A 19,952-nucleotide genomic window follows, 5' to 3' on the forward strand; every position below is an offset into this window, starting at 1 on the left:
TTTCTTTAGGTACTGCTGACCTCTATGAATCAGTCACACAAGTGAAAAACAGAAATGGTACAGTATATGTGCTGGAAATCACAGAGCAGTTAGAGATGAAACTTTTTTTTGATTTAATGAAACTAATTTCATGTGATATGTTTTTACAAACCTGTAAATAAAATATGAACATTTCAGGTTCAGATGAATACGATGACATCACCTCCTCTCTTATTGAGTTTAAAGATCTTAGAACTAAGAGTGAGTACACCAAAGTTAATTTTATAAAAAGAAAACCTGGTTTGGAAAGTTTTTTTAATTAGTATGAAATTAATTTTGGGGCTGGGAGGGGGGACATTTATTCCCCCCCATTTGAATAATACATTTATTGAAATGTATTATTTTGTTCTTTTCATCTTTTTTAATCTGTGTATTTAGTTCTGATCAATCTGAACAAAGCATGAGCTTAAGTATTCATACCTGTTGCACTTCTACACATTTTGACACCTTTTTTTTAATTGAGATTTTCTGTGATAGACCAACACAACGTAGCACATAATTATGAAGTGGTATGAAAATGATACATGGTTTTAAAAAGTGTGGCGTGCATTTGTTTTCAGCCACCTGTACTCTGATATCCCTCATTAAAATCCAGTGCATTCATTTACCTTCAGAAGTCACCTATTTAGCTGCTCTGTGGAGGCCTCAGTGGTTTGTTAGAGAACATTAGTGAACAAACAGCATCATGAAGACCAAGGAACTCACCAGACAGGTCAGGGATAAAGTTGGAGATAAGTTTAAAGCAGGATTAGGTAATAAAAAAATATCCCAAGCTTTGAACATCTCAAGGAGTATTGTTCAATCCATCATCCAAAAATGGAAAAAGCATGCTACAACTGCAAACCAGGGTGATCTCTAAAACCTGCAGGACACCAGCCTGCCCCTGGTTTAGATCAAAGAATATTCTTGTGTTAGAATGGCTCAGTCAAAGTCCAGACCTAAATCCCACTGAGCATCTGTGGCAAGACTTGAAAAATTGCTGTTCACAGTCTGGCTGAGCTTGAGCCATTTTGCAACAAATAATTGGCAAACATTTCAGTCTGTAGATGTGCAAAGCTGGTAAAGACTTGCAGCTGTAAATGCAGCGAGCAGTGTCTCTACAAAGTATTGACGAAGGTGGGTTGAAAACAAATGCATGCCACACTTTTCAGAGTTTTATTTGCTTAAAATTTTGAAAACCATGTATCATTTTCATACCACTTCACAGTTCTGCACTATTTGTGTTGGTCTATCCCCGTAAAAACATTTAAGTTGGCGTTTGTACGGTGACAAAATGTATAAACGTTCAAAGGGTATGATACTTTTTCAAGTCTCTGTCAGTTTGATTTAGTCGAGTAACAGCATCACCGTACAAAACACACCATTGTTTCAAGTATCCCAGGTGAGGTCTTAATGATTTTTTACTGATACAGAAGAAGATAGAGAAGTGTTTCAGCTTCACATGTTTTGCAAAAAAAATCTTTACAACACAGAACAAATTACAAATGATAAGTTATGTGTCTGAGGCCAGATGTTTACATGAAAGTAAAACCAGATGATTTCCTCGTCCACACAGATACAGAGTCTGTCTCCGCCTTCTAAACAAATCCTATAAGGTACAGTAACATTACACACCTGTAAAGACTCAAACACAAAACAGAACTTCACTTTGCATCAAGGGGAGACAATGCTTTTATAATAAACCTTATTGTTCTCCAACACAGGTGGGACAGACACAGGGGCAGCCAGTGACCCCTCACACACGTCCTTATGCTGATATCCAGGCAGGTTCTCAGTGTTTGTAGCTGCTGATTTATGCAGCAAACATTTCCACAGTCCTCTGCAGCAGATTATAGAAACACTTCTTCTCTCAGCTCACGACAGAAGATCTACAGCTGGGACACTGTTAAGTGGTTCTACATGAAAAATAGTTAAATATTTACTCAAACATGTTCTTGTATGTAAAACCGGTTCAAATGCATGAAATTATATTTGTCCTTTATAGTGGACATTAAAAAACACCACATGTATAAATGATAATTTACATCTTAGAGCCCTGCTCTCAAACACTGACTCAGATGTAACTGTCTGTGAAACCAGATTTAAGAAATAAGAACTTAAAGTTCACAAAACATGTCAAACAGACTCTCCTTCATGAAGTCCTCGTTCATAAAGTGCTTCACAGACCTGAACATTACAGCTAACAGCTGGATTTTCCTGTGTCAGTGCAGCTAACCAAACAGCGCAGAACCTCTTACTGCTAAAGAGACAGACGGTGAAAGCAGACAGCATATCCTCGGTTTTAACATAAAACTCATTGTTGCAGCTGACAGCAGCACAACAGTGGTTAAACTGATGTTTAGTTTTAGTGTCCTTATTTTCACTGAGTTATTGGTTCTGCTATTAGTTACTTAGCATAAACTGATGTGAGTCTTTGACTGAAACAAACTGACCTGGTGATGTGATGCTCTGTACTGACAGAAGATGGCGCTGAACATCTTTTTATAACTCTAAGCACTTATTTCTTAAATGAAGCTTCACAGTCAGAGTTACATCTGTGTCAGTTTTTGAGAGCTGGGCTCCATGATGTACATCAGCATTTATACATGTAGTGTTTCATGTCCCCTTTAATGCTGAACACCTGATGTGACATTTCCACACTTTAATTCTGCTCAGTACCTGATTGTTTTCCATGTTTTCCATCCTCCATCTTCCAGTTTTTGTGATTTGGTTCATGTAAACATTTCTGATGGTTTTATTTTCATCAAAATATTTTAATTTGCACTTAAGTTTGAACTCTTAGAGATTACACTCACTTTGTTTTCACAGACTTGTGACCATGACACAAAACTACAGACAGAAGTGGATAAAATCTCAGTGTTACTGGTTTTAGAAATGCTTTACGATAATAAAAAATACATCATTTAGAGTCAAAATATCTTAAATGGTAACAAATATAACTGTTATCTTTGGGTTAGTCACAGTCAAATCATCATCTGCATCAATTAATGTCAGTGAGGCGTCCTGAAAGTCGTCACGTCTCCTGTTCAGTGACCGTCTCTGAGAATCACTCTCCTCTCAATCAAATCACTTTTCTTCTGTTTATCCTCTGAGTTGCTCTTTGATGGTTATGAATCATCGCTCTTCTTTAAACTGTGAAGTCGTTGCTGTTCTTGGGAGACATTTCTCTTTTGTTCTGGTATCAAATTGCTTCGTGTTTGCTGAGCTTCACCATCTTTCTGGTCACCTGTCAAACTGTTGCTCATGTTTCCAGAGCAGCTTTTCTTCTGCTCAGACTGCATGTGTGTGTGTGTGTGTGTGTGTGTGTGCGTGTGTGTGTTTCCAGCTATACCATACATAGACACGCGACCTTTCAATGAACTTAAACCGTGTGTATGAGGTATGCAGAAAAGCAGAAACAAGCACCTTGCTAAACTATAAAAACAGGAACTTGTAATAAGTCATGTCTCAAACAAACATTTAACAGTGTGAAGTCTTGCACTTTAGAAGAAACAGAACATGGTGCTTTCCTAATGTATAACATAGCTCATCTCTGGACTAAGCTGCACTCTAAATAAAGAAAGCACATTTTGTCAGCACAGACACAGATAAAGGAAATAGTAGAAGGTTTAAAATAAATCCTCTGACTGTCTGACTTCTTCATAATTATAGCCATATTAGGACACATAAAGGCGATGATTATATATCTATATATTTTAGCACAAATAACAATATAAAAAATATCAATGCCAACAGAATCGGCCTCTGTTTAGTTTTTCTGTTCATTTGTCCAGACTGACACTTCTTTTGCTCTAAGAAATAAGAACACAATGATCGGGACGGTGTAAGCTACAACCCTATAATCACTTTCTGTCACCGACCTCTCAGCTAAACCTGTGTAGAGTCATCCAATAATAACAACTGGGGTTGCCACGATTCGTTGACTAGTCACGATCAGGTCAGCTAGTGTTCAACACAAAAACAAGAAGAAGCCGTCTCCAGTATCATTGATGTGTCCAAATTCAGGGGCTGCATCCTTTGCAGGCTGCATTTGTAGGTCGATAACGTTACAGCAACGCAACGAAGACTGTCCAACCTCGAAGACTCCTCCAAATGTGTCCTTTTCCCTAGATTGAAAAGATGGGTCGGGTGTATTCTTTGTGGCCCGATCTAACCCAGAATTCATAGCGCGGCCCAGCCAATTCTAGTTTCCAACAATGGCGGAAGCTACTTTGTTTTAATATTACTCTTTCTTGGTCACAAAATAAATGCTTAAGATATTTTCAGTCGAGAATGTAGCTGTGTAAACTTCAAATATCTGCTCGATTTATCAGGACATTACATATTTGCAAAAGTGCAAAAGTGTTGCGATCTACCCTCATTCATGTTGTGTGTTCTGTCTGCCTGCGTAAGTTTATTTTGTATTTTACTTCAGCCAGTTTTCTGTTTTGTCGTCCAGCATTAAAGCTGTATTTAAGTTCACCGTTTGCTTCCATCTGTGTGCATTTTGGGTGCCACCGGAAGTAGCATATGCTAAGGTGCACATAGTCTTTTCGCATTACCTCAGTAAGACCATGTGAAAATGAAAACAAATCATCCTGGGTGAACTTAAACACATCTGTTCCCCTTTTGTTAAGACAGAAAAACGCAGCACACAAAAATACTGTCGCCTTATATACATGGTGTATAAACTCAAAATGCACTTTTCACTTAAAAATTAAGATGAGAACAAATCAACTTGTTAGAGATATTCTTCTCCTGTTGAACCCCCCCCCCCCCAAAATAAATAAATAAATAAATAAATAAATAAATAAATACGTCTTATCAGATATTGATGCTTCTTTCCTGTGTGATAGAAAATAGGAGACTGATGTTTGTTTGTTTTTTAAGTTAATTCCCAATAAAACTGTTTTATTGCTAACTACATTGCTGTCTGTATTATTGCTGAAGTCCTAAATGATCACCTTTAAAGTGTTTGTGCTAATAACATCATGTACAGTCAGACAGTCATGGAGAACAGCACTGACTGGGAGGCTTTGAACAGATCACATAGTTCAATTCAACATATAAGACTTTAAGAATGCACAAGCATCTACACTGAACAAAAATATAAACGCAACACCTTTGTTACTGCTCCCATTCCCCATGGGATGGACGTAGAGACCTAAAATTCATTCCAGATACACAATATAACCATCCCTCCCAAACAGTGGTCACAAATCAGTCCAAATGTGTGGTAGTGGGCACATCTGCTATATTGAGATAATCCATCCCACCTCACAGGTGTGCCACATCAGGATGCTGATCTGACATCATGAGTAGTGCACAGGTGTACCTCAGACTGCCCACAACAAAAGGCCACCCTGGAATGTGCAGTTTTGTCTCACAGCAAAATGCCACAGGTGCCACAAGCAATGAGGGAGCGTGCAATTGGCATGCTGACAGCAGGAATGTCAACCAGATCTGTCGCCCGTGCATTGAATGTTCAGTTCTCAACCATAAGCCGTCTCCACAGGCGTTTCAGAGAATATGGCAGCACATCCAACCGGCCTCACAACCGCAGACCTCGTGTAACCACACCAGCCCAGGACCTCCACATCCAGCAGGTTCACCTCCAAGATCGTCTGAGACCAGCCACCCAGACAGCTGCTGGAACAATTGGTTTGCACAACCAAACAATTTCTGCACAAACTGTCAGAAACCGTCTCAGGGACGCTCAACTGCATGCCCGTCGTCCTCATCGGGGTCTTGACCTGACTCCAGCTCGTCGCCGTAACAGACTTGTGTGGGCAAATGCTCACATTCGATGGCGTCTGGCACGTTGGAGAGGTGTGCGCTTCACGGATGAATCATGGTTCACATTGTTCAGGGCAGATGGCAGCTGAGAATGTCCCAGTTCTTGCATGGCCAGCATACTCACCGGACATGTCACCCATTGAGCATGTTCGGGATGTGCTTGACCGGCGTATACGACAGCGTGTACCAGTTCCCACGAATATCCAACAACCTCGCACAGCCATTGAAGTGGAGTGGACCAACATTCCACAGGCCACAATTGACAATCTGATAGACTCCATGCGACGATGTGTTGCACTGCATGAGGCAAATGGTGGTCACACCAGATACTGACCGGTTCTGGGTCCCCAGACCCCCAATAGCACAAAAAACTGCACATTCCAGGGTGGCCTTTTGTTGTGGGCAGTCTGAGGTACACCTGTGCACTACTCATGATGTCAGATCAGCATCCTGATGTGGCACACCTGTGAGGTGGGATGGATTATCTCAATATGGCAGATGTGCCCACTACCACACATTTGGACTGATTTGTGACCACTGTTTGGGAGGGATGGTTATATTGTGTATCTGGGATGAATTTTAGGTCTCTACGTCCATCCCATGGGGAATGGGAGCAGTAACAAAGGTGTTGCGTTTATATTTTTGTTCAGTGTACTTAAAATCTATTTAATTTATCATCTATGATATTATTATGTGCAATTCCAATGTACTTTGTTCATCTCCCTTAAATAAACAAGCACCCTTAAAGTATGAAATATTCATATACAAACACACATAAATGTGTGAACTGTCTCAGTGGCTGATTGTGCCCCACAGGCCTCAGTGTGAGCTTGAAGACATTTATAATGTCTAAGTAGTTTAATGTGTCGGTGGTGACGATAAACACATTTTGAATGAACTTTGGTAGCACCGAAACAAGTGGCTATTCTTTGTGAGCATATGGATCAGTCATATTACCATTATTTCACCCAAAGGCACCAAGTTAATACTTTAAAAAGCTGCAGAAATACACACAAATATAAACAGTACTTGGTGACAACTTTGCTTTTAGCCTTTAACCTTCTGGTGTCCAGGGTATAACTGGCCATTTTTGACTACTTTTGATTCGGTCTCTATATTTCACCTTTAAAAACTGTTTATCCTGCCAATCTGTTATTTACCCATTTTGATATAATGTATCAGCACAATTTATCTAAATTCAGACAAAGTGATATTTTTGACTGTAAAAACCAAAAGCATGTTTAACGAATCATTTTCATAACTTGAAATGCAAATACAAATTGTACATTTTTAAAAAATATGCACAAGTTTTGCAAACAACAAAGTTATATGGTACTATTTACCTAAAAATGCAGCCAAGGCTCAGACGTTTTTTATATAACCATTTAAAACTGTTTACAGAACAATCAGGTGTTCTGCATCAAATAAAAAGGCACACAAATTATTTATGCAACTCCAAAAAATAGTTTGTGTCACTATAACACAGATGAGAACAGCACAGGGATAAATCCTGCAGGTCTGACAGCAGGTGTGTCACTCAGCATTTACACTGCAGTCTGCCTTTGGTGGCTTTAAGACAGCAACTGTGACATTCACTAGTAGAACTGACACACAAAACAAAACAACAACTACACTACACACTAACTACACAAGACAACAAACTAACTAAGGTGAGGCAGGAGGAGCAGAGACCCGTGGCGGCCGCCGGTCCAAGTGTGAACTGAACTTCGGGTAAGAAGTTATGACCTGCAGTCTATCTGGGTCAGATATGAACCAAGTTTAGGTGGAGTTTATTTTCGTTATGCTGACCTTTTCGTACTGCGTACTAGCTAGCACGATGGAGTTTCTACAGCTGGGTGGGTGCTATGAAGTTACTGATGTTGGACTTTATTTTGTTCATAAGGTTAATTAGTAGAGTTGCCAACCGTCCCCTAAAAACTGAATCATCTCGTATTCAGAGAAAATATTACGCGTTTCGTGTTGAGCTGAAAAGGAACAGTTTGTCCCGTACTTCAGCTACAATGAAAACGACACAAAGCTGGAGTTATTCTGTGTCTTGGTTACAGTAACTAAACTAAGTACAACAATCCAGCAAAGCCTAAAGCTCAGCCACCACCTTAAGCATCGGATGAGGATGATGAGCAGCAGTTGCTTTGGCCAAAGGCAGGAACCTGGAATGGTGCACCACCCAGGTGGAGAGGACAGCAGGAGAGAGAGAGAGAGGAACAACAACAGCACTGACAGGAAGTCAGAGAGGACTGGAGGACCATGACATCTGTTTGTGTATGAAATTTAAAGACATTAAGATCAAACCGCAAAAATGACAATACAGAATAGCTACAGTGCCGATATGTGTGTGAAGGGTTGTTGGTGGTTACTGTCTGTTCTGCCACAGGTTTATTTTTAATCTACTGAACGGCCTCATTTTCGTCTCGGCCACATACAAAAGAGGAAATGCAGCCTGTGGTTTGAGACAACAGTTTTGTGTGTAGCAGTGTCTTATTTTAAGCCATCAGTATCCAGCAAACATAAGGTCCTAAAGCACACTGCACTTTATTGTCCTCTTCATACCCTGATGAGGAAAATACTTTAGAATATTAACATGTCAGTAACATGTGAAACTTTAATGATTGAGACCATGAACATATGCAGAAAGTGTTTAGACTCTGACCTGTAGATCAGACTGTGACAGGAAGGATCACTTCTCAAAAAGACGTGAATGATGGAAAATATTGTGTAAACATTGTTATTTGTATAACTGCAAGTTCACACGGAGCTGCAGTCTTATCTGCACCATCTCTGCACTGAAACAAACCTCAATGATCTTTTGTTGTTTCCTTCATCAGCCTGCAGAGTTAAAATGAGGAAGAACATTTGCTATAGAAACTGTGCTTTAACTGCTACATTAACTATTTGCAGGTATTAAAGTAAAATTAAAAAAGGTTACACATCTTTACTGTAACAGTGCCAGAGCTGACAGGTGGGGAGGTCCAGACTAGGAAGAAGAAATTAGAAAAAGGAAAGAGATTTAAAAAAAGAAAAAAGAGGAAATGACACAGAAAACAAACAGCACCTGAAAGAGAGCAGAAGGAAGACGGAGGCCTGAGGACAGGGCCCAGAGCTGTGATCACATGCACATAATATACAAGGACAAACCACCATCCACATCAACCCACTGCTCTAAAACACTTCAAAAACTCTGGTGTGAATGTGGTGTCGTCTTATTCTTGTTATCAAACCTCAGTAAGTGTAAAGAGGAACTGGAAGCTTGGTCCAGTTATAAGTGAACAGTTCAATAATGGTTTGTTGCAGTGCTTTGTGCATTTTCTCAGCATGCTTTCAAGATTTAACCTGTGGCGTCCACATATGTGGACATCACATTTTGTCTTGTCTAGACCACAGTACTCCACAGGACCTGATATCCACTCACGAGCACATTATTCTGCCACTGTTCTATCAAATTTTCAATCGAATGTCCCCATATGTGGATATCAGGCCCTTGTACAGCAAAATCAAGTACAAAGTAATTCTTTGTTTTTACATTCATCAGGTCCCAATCAGCTCAAATAGCAAAGAGAAAAAAAATGCTATGAAAGAGTTCAGGTCTTCGGAGGTTAAAGTTACTATGGCAACATGAGTAAAAATAAAGGTAAAAGTCTTTCAGGAATAATTATGATAAGATCCATCTACAGTCATGCTGTAGGTAATACACCACAGTATCTTCTGATCTATTAGTCTACACATCACTGAATCATTTGGACAGATTAACATTTGTGGAATCACACAGTGTTTAAGTCTCAGTTATTTATTTATGTTGACTGGAAAGTGTAAGTTGACACTTTTGTGATCTCAACAGAGATTTTGTGATGACCCACAGGTAAGTCTCTGTGTTCCTGTGATCAGTTATCTGCAGTGTTGGGTAAGTTACTTTAAATTAGTAACTTAGTTACATTACTACTTACTTCTGTCACGGCGGGGTGCGCCGGTGTGTTTTTTGAAACAGGACCCAAAAGCAGATGTGGACGAGGTGTTGCAGGTTTAAACAGAAAGCGATCCTTTATTTGGATGATTGCAGGGGTTAAACAAGGAAACCTAAGCAAACAAAAAAAAACCCACTAAGAAACAAATACTATGAAGTTCTAAGACTATGGTGGGGATAACAGACGACCCGACGATGACATTCAGAAAACAAAGGACTTAAATACACACATGAGGTGATCAGGGGAAGTGGAGACACATGAGGAAACAGCTGACTAGGATAAACATAATGATGCACAGGCAAGAGTAAAACTAACCACATGAACACAGAATACAAGACCCTTTTCAAAATAAAACAGGAAACATGCAGACTTAGACACGACAACACAACTTAACAGGCCTAACACACATGACAGACTAGACAAGGAACCGAACATAACCACACAGACATGACGCATGAACCAGGGAGACTTAGTACAGGGGAGATGACATAACTAAGAAACAGGACTACACAGTAATCTAGAAATTAACTAGGTGAACTAAGCTAAGGCACAAATAAATACAAAAGATACATAAACTCAAACACTGGGTCGCTCGACCCAGGACCATGACAACTTCTATCAAAAGTAACTCAGTTACTTCAAGTTACTCGTTACTTTCAAAGTAACTAGTTACTAGGGAAAGTAACTTTGGTTTACGCAGAATTCTCTTGTTAATGTGTTGCTTCCATAACTTTTACAGTCTTCTAGCTTCCTTACTTGCAACAAGTGCACTGTGCCACCTACCAATAGAAAAAATAATAATAATGTGCATATTTCCACAAGAGAAATCCCACGCCTGGACCGTCGTTGACCGCGGCCATGATTCCAGCCCACGTCACAGCATCATGTGCGCTTTTTACATCCAACACAAAAACTGCAGTCCGGGACAAACTGTGTGTCTTTTCACCTCAACACGAAACGCGTAATATTTTCTCTGAATACGAGACGATTCTGTCTTTTACGGGACGGTTGGCAACTCTAATAATTAACCTTATGAACAAAATAAAATTCAACATCAGTAACATCATAGCACCCACCAAGCTGTATAGAAACTCCGTCATGCTAGCTAGTACGCAGTACGGAAAAAGTCAGAATAAGGAAAATAAACTCCACCTAAACTTGGTTTATATCTGACTCAGATAGACTGCAGGTCATAACTTCTTACCTGAAGTTCAGTTCACCTGACACTCGGACCAGCAGCTGCCTCGGGTTTCTGCTTCTCCTCCTGCCTCCCCTTTCCCTCATCCACCTGCTGCCTCCACCACTTGCTAATGTTACTGAATCTGTGGAAGCTCTGCGAGAGCCACCACATGAAGTAACGAGTAACGAGCCTATCTAAATCCCAGTAACGACTAACGCGTTCCTGATTTTGGCATAATAAATGGCCTGTATTTATATAGTGCTTTTCTAGTCCCTAAGGACCCCAAAGCGCTTTACACATCCAGTCATCCACCCATTCAAACACAGGTGATGGCAAGCTACATTGTAGCCACAGCCACCCTGGGGTGCAATGACAGAGGCGAGGCTGCCGGACACTGGCGCCACCGGGCCCTCTGACCACCACCAGTAGGCAACGGGTGAAGTGTCTTGCCCAAGGACACAACTAGTTACTGTGCTCGTTACCACAATAAAAATGTAGTTACTGTAACGCGTTACTTAATAACGCGTTAGTCCCAACACTGGTTATCTGTAACTCAGTTTTCTTCGTTTGTTACCATCGAGGCCTGAAACTATCAGCTTCATAATAAAGGTCACCTTTGTTTGGTACTCTGAGTCCTGCTTTGCATGGGTGGCTGTAGCTCAGGCAGTAGAGCTGAACATCTACTGATCGGAGGGTTGCTGGTTCAATTCCTGGCTTCCCCTAGTCTGCTTATCAAATATCCTTGGGTAAGATACTAACCCCAAATTGCTCTCCGAGGCATCCATCGGAGTATGGATGTGTGTGTGAATGTTTGTCAGAAAGCACTAAGAAAAATGTGCTAGTGTGAATGGGTGAATGCACAAGTTGTGTGAAGCGCTCAGAAGAGTAAAAAAAGTGCTGTATAAGAACCATTTAGCATGTGGGTCTTCTTTTTGAACTGACTCTGGACACAATCACATGATCTTGGTTGGTAACATGTGGTGTTCAACACAAACATCATTATTACAGTGTTTCAATCATTGTTTCACATCATCAGCTTGTTTTATTTTATTGTGTTTACATGTAGTCAGAGGCTGAGGTCAGTGTGCATCTGCACATACATGTCAAAGCAAGACAAAGAACAATCTGCAGAATAAATGAGTTCCTGCTTTACTTTGAAATGACAACAGATAATAAATATAACTTTGAATTTATCTATGAATTTAATTGTTCTTTAGTTGGTGAAACATAAAGGTCTTTAGTCTCACTTCAGCCACACACTGAGTCATTTCCTGTGTTTGGGTCTCCACAAAACTTAAAACCAGAATTTAACCACAAGGTGGAAACTTTCACAGGTCTGAGGTCAAAGGAGCCTTTTCACTATATTACTGCATGATGATGTTTCAGCTAAGAGTCGAATAAAATAAAAACATTTTAATGCAGCCTAAAGTAAGAATATAATTCTAATTCAGCAGTTAAACAATCAAAAGGATATATATATATATATATATATATATATATATATATATATATATATATATATATATATATATATATATATATTTTTTTTTTTTTTTTTTTTTTTTTTTTTTTTTTTAAAGGCTTTAGTGAAAATACAGGCACCAAAGTAGAAAAGCTGTTTTGGTATATTCACTCTCAGTGACTCCCAGTCTGCAGAGGCCTGCCAGGAGACAAATATTAGTGGATATTGCACCCAAAAAATACCCCAAAAGGGCAAAACATACTTACATGAAGCAACACAACAACTTTGTATATTATAGAAAAAGGAAACAACACAACACAAGAAACAAGCTTCTATGTTTGCAGTGGACAGGAAATATAAACATGTCAACCAACTGCTGCGGTCAAAGCTACAGGAGCTGTTTAAGTTTCGTGTCAAAGGGCAGGAAGCACAGAGAGACCAATCAGAATAAGAGCCTGTAGAAAAACTCTTGTTGTATCTATATTAAACACAACTTCTCTTTATCTGCAAACTAAAACTGTTTGATTATCTGAGGATCAGAGTGCAGCCGGCTGGATGTGACGATGGGGCACTCTTTGCTCTGCATGATGGACTTTTTCTGTAAGTACACGTCTGACATTGTTTGAACGGCAGCGATTAATGAAAATGTTTCTGAGCTATGAGAATTACAGTGAGTCACTGCTTTAACCTGTTTACCTGAGAGCTGGAACAAAGCAGACTTGTGATTCTTTAAGTGTTTAAATGTTTGATACGCTGCTGCTTTTTGCATCACTTATAGTTACACACTGTGTTACAACAGTTTGAGTTATTATGTTTGAGCCTGTTTGACAAACAGAAGCACAGAAATTTGGTGATTGCTGTTCATCTGGATGTATCTTTAGAAAGTCTTACTTTATATTGTTTTTGATCTTGTCAGTTGTATAATGTCTGATGAGGTTTTATTCATTATTTTAGTGCTCAGTACTGTCATCTGTGGAAATGCTGAAGGTAAGAAATGATCTTTTTCTTCCTGTTCATATATGTAGCTGTTATCTCCTATAATGTGCTCAATAATATCCTCCCTGTGTTTATATGTTATCTTCTGCACAGACTCAATGCTTCTATTCAGCCTGTGCAGTTAAACATAAATGGCTTCAGTAAGCGCTCCATGTGGAGACTGTGGCGTTCTTCAGAGCTTTTACTGATGTACCATTTGTACCACTTTCAGTCTGTAAAACTGTAACAACAAAACAGAGCAGGTACATTTAATCTCAGTGTAGATGCACAAATGTCACATGACCAATGCAAGATCATAACATTAACAATAAATGGACAAAGCCTGTCAAGTGACGTAAATACAAATACCACATGCTGACATGTTTTATGCTAACAGGCAAAACAAAGCACTAACAGTTAGCTTACAGTAGTAATGTAACAAACTTCACAGACCCACAAGAAGGACAGAGCAGTAATATGTAGAAACAATCCATCATCTGCCCAAACTTACACTTTATCCCATGTCACTACCCGATCCGTACCGGAAACCCGATCGGTACCCCGCATGCGCAAATCTTACGTCACTTCCTCTTTTTGCCAACATTGCGACATTCAATATATTTGAATGGTACGGTTAGCGCCCAGTTAGCTCCTAGCATTTCTCAACAGCTCTGCCTCATTTTCGACTGCCCGGGACATTTAAACAATGGATAATCTGTATACAAACAAATTCATGCTTTTCTCCTCAACAGAGAGCGTCCCCCGATTGAGCAACAGCGCCGTAAAATAAGAAGAATGGCGCCTAATTACAGAGTTAATAATGCAGACTTTGTAATATCTCACGTGTAGATTCATCAGCCGGATTAAGTGTTTACTGACAATTGACAGTGATAGCGCACATCATCATCACTATTCCAGCAATCCTCTCCTCACAGACAAGCATAAACACACTCGACTATCGCTAAATCAGATTTAACACACGTTTGTAATGACGATAATTCAGTTTATAATAGGGTTTATTCGCTCGGTCAGCAGGTGGCGGTATCCTCGTACACTGGGGAGTAAACTGCCATTAAACGAACAGAAGAAGAAGAAAACATCTGCACATGCGCGGTACGGATCGGGTAGACCCGATTTGTACGGTCAGACTTTACACATGCGCAGTAAGGATCGGAGAGTCCTGATCCGTAACTTTCTTTTTATTTTTCGTTTTTGTCTACATTGTACTGAAATGCTTCATTATTGCAAACATTTTAAGATATACTTGTTATTCTTAACATTTTAACAGATACTCTGACCCATAACTATCGTAAAACGCTACGACCGGAAGTAGAAACCTTTCACGCATGCGGGGTACCGATCGGTTTTCCGGTACGGATCGGGTAGTGACATCCCATCTCAAGAGCAGCAGATGCAGAACTATCACAGACACGGAGCTCTAGCCATTATTACTCCGCACTTCCTCCATTTAACCACTAGATGGCGGACTTTGACATGAGCGGACCAGGAAGAAGCGGATGAATAAATGTGACCCGTCATATAACAAACTTGAAACAAACTATATTTCAGGGATTGACTATGTGCACGAGACAATGCTAACTTCCTGGTTTGAGACCGGATGTAGGGTTGTACATTTCCAGTAGCTTTACTTTGTGGTCAATCACTACTGCGAAAATATCCGGTTGTTCAGTCTGACGTCACTAGCCGTGTCTGGGTCTAAACTCCGCTGCAGGTCCATATATCAAACGATCACTATGGCATTACTGAGAGTTGAAAAACTGTCTAAAGTCTTTCATCTTTAATAAAATGATCAGCGTTCTGCTCTACCAGGTGTAACAATTGAGTTTAACATCCAAGCATCCATGAAAACGGAATTTATGACATTTAACGGAGTTAGAAGTTAGCAGGGAGTTAGCTCGCTAGCTTCTATCTAAATACAATATAGCATGTCCTGACTGCGGGGTTTTGGAAACAAATTAAAACGTACAGCTCTGTTATCACTTCCAGCATAAATGAAGACAGAAAACTAAACAGCAGTGACGTTTGTAGGGTTACTGAAGTTTGGCTAGCTGGTATATAATGATGTGCTACGTGACCGCTAGCGACACAGCTACGTTAGCATAATATAAACAAGCTAACTTTTTTCCACTCGATAAAAGTTAACGTGAGTGTTCTCGGTGGTCAGAAACAAATGTAATCGCATGGCAGGATGCTGTAAAAGGACCAAACTTCAGCCAGGAGAACAACTGAGATAATCCATCCACAATACGAGGTTAGTCATTCATATACTGCTGCATGGGCTGGGCTGTAGTTACATCCTAAGGTTTTAAAAACTGAGCTTAAATAAATGATTAGTGGTAATAAAAGCTGAGGGAGGTCAACAGGGATCACTGACTGTTTTAGGAGCTTTTTGAGATCAAATAAAAGAAAATACATAACATTAAACATGTTAACAACACAAAAGCCATATAGAGATTGACAGACCACGTGACTTTCGCGCATTGCATGCCGGTAACTCGTGGCAAAACAATCCAAGTACCGCATCAAATGCAAGCATTTGCAGCACCGCAAAACGTTCATTCTTCGGTTCCAATAAATTCTTGCTTTTTCTTTGCCCCCGAAAAAGGTATGTACAAAACGAAGGAGAACAATGCCGGTCCGTACAAAGACAGTCTTAATGAAAAGTCAAAGAAAAGATACGAGGAAAAAAATCAAACCAGTGAAAGTGTTAGACCCTTACGAGCACACAGAGGGACAAAATACGTTAGCGTGCTGCCCAACTTTCACCACGCTCAGATTTATAATTATACGGTTCTTGGAGTGAGTGCATACACTCGTGCAGTTTAGTAACTTCCGGTCACTGCAACAAGCCCAGGTACAGTTTACCGACGGATGGGTACAGGACCTTGAAATGCACCGTGTAGAAAGTAAAGACCATCCTACGAACAAAGGTAAGTTTACCAGTCTCACAAATCATCTTCATAAATACACATTCGTTAACCGTTTATTAATAGGACCTTTGAGCTCAACGGTAATTAATTAGTAGTAGAAATAATTTCTGGTACCCATCACAGAAATGTAGCAGTGACAGTGATATTATATGCTGTAATCGTACTGGGCAATTAGTGATATAAAACAACTGTTTTATCCTGTGAATAAAAGTATATGTTTTTGTCAGTGTACCATGGCAATAACAGAAGCGAAACACAATATTGTGTCAGGACAATTTACTATTTATGCACAATAAACAAAGGAGCATAGCGCGACAATTTCTGTTCAGTGCCAGACTTGCTTGTAACCTATATCACCAATTATGTTATGAAAAATGACGCATTAACTACAACAGCAGACTGACCCGTGTGGAAATGCTTGGCGCAGACTAACCTGTGAGCTGGAGTGTTCTGGGACGTTATATTTTGTCTTTGAATGGCTGCAATCCAGGCCACCCGTCGCCTCTTTGTTACTTCGGAAACATGGCTCGAACAATTTCTCTTCAACGACGTAATCCGATAAAAACGATCTCTTTACCCGTCGGCTTCCCGTGGCTGTCATGCGACCAGCTATTGCAGTTAATAATACAACAGCTTCTTGCCATTTTTTGTGTTTCTTTTTATCGCTGTATAACTGATTTCAATTGAAAGCCTGCGTGCGCTAGTACCTCTTGCCACGAGTTCCCAGAATTCTTTGCGGTTTTACCCCTGAGTGACGTCACATTTTCAATCTCTATTAAACGCAGACTACTTTAGACCCGGAAGTAGGATTCGTCGCGTCATCACTGAACAACCCAACGGATGTAGGGTTGTACATTTCCAGTAGCTTTACTTTGTGGTCAATCGCTACTGCGAAGATATACTCCAAAATCATGTCCAAAACTCGAAAACGGAAAGATCGCATTAAGTTACAAAGAGCAGAAGGTGGAAACACTCACCACTGTTATGTCATAAAAAAAATCTAATGATCAATTTTGACGTTTAAAGAGTTTAGATCGATCACTTGTTTACATCACTCAACACAAGCAGAACTGCATTACTGCAGCAGAAGACACATCGTCCACATTCAGAAGTATCTCTGTATAGTGACTGGTCTCATGATTTAAACAGGCAAATGTTCAGCATTCAAACTACAGGTGAAGAATAGTCAAACCAGATGTTTCCCCGTTATGTCGATATCAGCTAGTCAAGTACACACCTACACAGCATGTTAACAAACCGTGAAAAAAGCCACACAAAAAATGAATGATTGCTGGTAACGGTTTCGATACGCTAGTATGTACGAAGGGTATGTTGTGACTTACCTTCAAAATTACAGCGGTCCCTCGCAATAACACGGTTCACCTTTCACCTCGCTGTTTTGAGGATTTTTTAGTGCAAGTTTGCACCTTTTTTTTTACGTCACATTGTGTCCTGCGTCCTGATCGCTGCAGACGATCTCCTCCGTGACGTCTCTCCTGTACAGTACAGAATCGCTGCATGGATCGCTAGCAGTGTGACTCTGAAGTGCAGTACTGTATGTCGACGATGTCCACCAAACGTTTTGCACCGTCAAAAAATAAAATTGGCTACTTGATTTCACCTATCGCTGGTTATTTTTAGAACATAACACCCGCGATAAACGAGGGACAGCTGAGAAATATAACATTTGAATCCCTTTTCTCTTTTGCTCTGAGGCGCAGGGGGAAAATATCGACAAGTCGATGAACATCATTTACAGATATATTGGGTAAATGCCCAAGACATCTATAGAAATGTAAATCGCCGCTTGATTCATTCATTTGCTTAACTTGTTTTGGACCGTAAACAGGGCGTGAACAGGACACCGGAAACAAAGCTCCCCACAGGAGTTTCCGCACCGGAAGTAGCATATGCTAACGTGCACATAGTCAATAACCTGAGGGACAAAATATTGTATATGATACAGCTCACACTCCACTGCATTTATTGGTTAAAATATTAAAATGATCATATCAAGAGTGCAACCATGTGAGCAGATGTTTCACTCAGCTGCTACACAAACTTTACATTTACTAGAGTTTGTTGCCTTGAAACTGACTGATTTCCTTTTCATGAGTATTTATCTGTCCATCCTCACAGATCACAGTTATGATTCACAAGATGCTGATGAACTGGAGGATCAATCTAATTTATTACAGCACAGCGTGATGAGGGTTAATGCAGGTAACTCAAATCTGAAAACAGACTCAACCACAGGTCAGTCAGTTAAAGTCCTGCCTGAAGACTTTAATCAGTCTTATTATGAGTTTTTACTTTCAGTTATTTATAGTGTCATGGTGTGCTGTCTGCCTCAGTGTCCTCTTGAAAAAACCTCTAAAAGTTGTTAAAGTCATAAATGAATAAGACTTCACAAGAGTAACAAGTAAAACAAACTGGACAAAGTGCCGTCGATATAGATTCATTCATTTATGACTGTCATGATTTCATCATTTTAGTCTGAGTGCTTCTTCCTCATCTTTGTTTAGTTTTTTTAAAAATTATTTCCTCTTTAATTTAAAGGTTTGTTTTCTTTCCTCCTTTGTGTTATTTTTCTTCCTCCTTTATGATTTTCCTGTTTGTTTTTAACTGTTTCTCATTCCCAGTCATGTTTAAATAGTCCTGCTGTGTCTTGTCAGTCTTTGTCAGAGCATCTGTGAACACTCACGTGTGTTCATCTCTTAGTTGTTTCTATTGACAGTTTATTTATTTCTAGTTTTACGTTTTGATTCTTTGTATGTTTCCATTTTTAGACTATTTAGATATTAAAGTTCAGTTTTATTTAAGTTATTTTGCTTCCTGCATTTGAGTTCACACCTCTGCACTCCACTCATTGTTACAGAGACACATATTTACAAGTGTGTGGACTCTACTGGAAGAATGGACACAAAATACTTTTTCTCTAATTTGGTGTTTCTATGATAGTAGCTTAGTTTGGAGATTTTACTGTATCAAAAACATATGTATATATATTAACCCTCGTATGCATTTTATTATCTCTGTGTGTGTGATCAGGTTTGTAAATATGTCAAAACATCTGTGTGCACAGATATTATCAGCTGGAAAGTCTTAAAGTTTTGCATAAAGCACTTAAAATACAGACAAGTGATCACGTTTCAGCTCACCTGCTCTCTTTGTTGTCTGTTTTATTACTTGTGACCTTTGCTGCACTTCTGCTGTGACAGATCCACAGATGAGTGTGGAAGGGTTTCTGTAATCGAGGGTTCATTAACCCTGAGCTCAGGCTCACAGGCTCAGGCTTTCTGTCACACTCAGAACAAACCACCAGGTGGCGTATTACTCAGCCAGGCTCACCTGCTCTTCACCTTGTAATTGAGTCACAGTTGCAGTAGGAAATAAAACTGCAGCTGGAACATCTGTGTGGCAGATGTGGTGTTCTCCTTCTTCCACTAAAAGGACCACAATTATAGCCTCATATTTGTCTAAGTTACAGAACTTAAAATCAAGGCCATTCTGACAGCACACAGCACAACCACACCAGCAGGGGGCAGTGTGACACTGATCTGTGATGTGAATTACTCTGTTCAGAAAAA

General features: G+C 39.8%; 1 protein-coding gene across 1 annotated transcript in view; it reads left to right on the forward strand.

Annotated features, from left to right (window-relative positions):
- Positions 1 to 19,952, forward strand: part of LOC113013484 (obscurin-like) — a gene marked incomplete at its 5' end in the record, with an annotated part of 99,147 nt that overhangs the window by 11,181 nt on the left and 68,014 nt on the right. The gene's annotated exons all lie outside the window — the stretch shown is intronic.

This window comes from Astatotilapia calliptera, chromosome 3, assembly GCF_900246225.1.
Source record: "Astatotilapia calliptera chromosome 3, fAstCal1.2, whole genome shotgun sequence".
In the NCBI taxonomy this organism is placed as follows: domain Eukaryota; kingdom Metazoa; phylum Chordata; class Actinopteri; order Cichliformes; family Cichlidae; genus Astatotilapia; species Astatotilapia calliptera.